Below are 2,163 nucleotides of genomic sequence, written 5' to 3'. Positions count from 1 at the left end.
ATATTCACATAAGATTACTTCGATCGCTAGTCAGGTCTCTCGCATGATCGATCATATGTAAGGATTAAAAGATAGCTTTTCACTTAAGAAGAAAAAATCTTTGCTCATTTCGATAAGAATAACATGATCCATCAACGACTAATAGAAAGCTGATGTACGAGTAATAACATATGTCGAGGAATTGTGCATACCATCCAAGTGTAATTCCGCAAGAAAGATGTTTACAAACATCAATGCTTTAACTTTTTCACTTTACGAGCTACGGAGCTATCAGCACTTGATAACGTCATAAGCACATTGTCTTCAGGAAGTCTGAGGCGTTCCTTACAAAAATTACAAAGCTAATCATATTTGTCACGACACAAAATCTTAACTTGGATAATAATAAAGATCAGCAGATGGGCATAATTTTCCCAGTCCCATGTGCATCTAACATTTCTAGCGCCTCACTAGCTCAGCCGATACAACTAGACAAGACAAGAGTTCAGTTTCTGAACATACATGTGTAGTTTAGGAAAAAGACTAGCTCTAAAATAGACTTCTTGAATGATCATTCTCATGATATCTGATTATGTCCTCCTTTGGTTATGAAAAACCCTGTAACTTCTTTCTTGCAATAGATAGTATAATGTTGCAGCCAAAGCAATTCTATGTAATCTAGCCCCTGCAATTCTATCATGAGCATTTAATACAGAACACAACACTGTCTCGGAATATTTATATTGTCTGAAAAGAGAAAATAATAATAAGATATAGGGGGGCTCCATAAACTGCGAATCCAAGCATATCAGCTTACCACGAAGTCTCCAAATCATGTTTCAAGGTGGACACTCGAACTTGCTAATGCTAGGTTCGGTATCTGCAAAAAATACGCAAATGTATAGTATGAGTAAACAAGACAATGCTTACTCATTAAGTATCAAGCTAAATACAACAAAGTAGTGGCAAGGCCTTGACAAAAATGATACTCACTTTCATAACTTGAGCAGTTCATAATCATATTCAACATAGAGAAATAACCAAGAAATAACAAAGATAATTAATGACGTGCACATTCAAGAAGAAAATAGTTAGCTTGCTCTTCAGATAATATGACCAAAAGTATAAATCAATATGCACTGAATCCATTTATAGAGATGATATGCATCAAGTAGCTTTTATACGGATGCTTTTACGTGAGTCTAGAATGTCTATGCATGATAAAGACTCAAACTTTATATCAATTGGCACCCTCCAAGTGTCCAATAAACTGTCATAACCCCCACCTTGAGTCCATGATGCCGCCTAGCCGAACTTGCTAAGCAAGTCAACTCACAATCCACAAATAAAGCCCATTTCTTTTAATTAATATGATATAGCATAAGTAAAGACAGTAATAACCCAAAAACAGTAACAATATCCGATAAAGTCATAACATGGTCTAAACATGGCAATACCATACAACACCCCAAGACTAAGTGGCACAAGTATACGTGCAAACAATGAAAAAGAGAACAAGATTGTATACATCACAAGCTGCCTAAAATATAAGTAGACACGAAATATGCAAGGAACGGGGATTCGGAAACTACGAAGTGGATCGGTGAAGTGCAGCTCACCCTAAGTCTCCATGTAGTCTTCTAGCTAAATCAGGAAGCTCTGCCTGGACCCACCTGAGGATCTGCACAACAAGATGTGCAGAAGCGTAGTATGAGATACCACAATCGATACCCAGTAAGTATCAAGTCTAACCTCGAAGTAGTAGTGGCGCTAGATGCTTCCGAATATTTACCACACAAGTATCATAACATAATTAAAAACTAAAATACCAGATAATATCATGAATAACAAGAATCACAAATATCAACAGTTGAAGTATGAGGCATGCTCTCTAGTACAGAAATAATCATAACACTGCTCAAATATGGTATTAAAAGATAGCATGCTCAAATAACGGAGTCGGAACTCCAAACTAGCATATAAGTACGTCAAGTAGCAATTAGCAGTTAGATGAGTACTACTAAATGAGTCATTATACGAATGCATGTTTTACCGGTACAAGATCTATGTACCCCAATACACAATCCATGTATTAATATAATCCGATACAAAATCTATTGATCAACCTGATACAAAATTCATGTATCGACCATGCTTACAGGGCCAACTTGAGTAATCACCTGG

General features: G+C 36.4%; 1 long non-coding RNA gene across 2 annotated transcripts; it reads right to left on the bottom strand.

Moving 5' to 3' along the window:
- Positions 1 to 218: 218 nt before the first annotated feature.
- On the bottom strand, positions 219 to 1,648 carry LOC109216956. Of its 2 annotated transcripts, none has more exons than XR_002066581.1 (3): positions 1,599 to 1,648; positions 797 to 859; positions 219 to 672 (listed from the first exon to the last, which is right to left on the bottom strand). It is a non-coding gene; the product is annotated as an uncharacterized LOC109216956 (long non-coding RNA). The 2 variants fall into 2 exon arrangements; XR_002066582.1 differs by having other exon boundaries at positions 219 to 664.
- Positions 1,649 to 2,163: the final 515 nt, after the last annotated feature.

The sequence above is a fragment of the Nicotiana attenuata genome, unplaced genomic scaffold (genome assembly GCF_001879085.1).
Source record: "Nicotiana attenuata strain UT unplaced genomic scaffold, NIATTr2, whole genome shotgun sequence".
NCBI lineage: Eukaryota > Viridiplantae > Streptophyta > Magnoliopsida > Solanales > Solanaceae > Nicotiana > Nicotiana attenuata.
The sequence above is the reverse complement of the archived record's forward strand: the minus strand, read 5'-3'. Positions and strand labels throughout refer to the sequence as shown.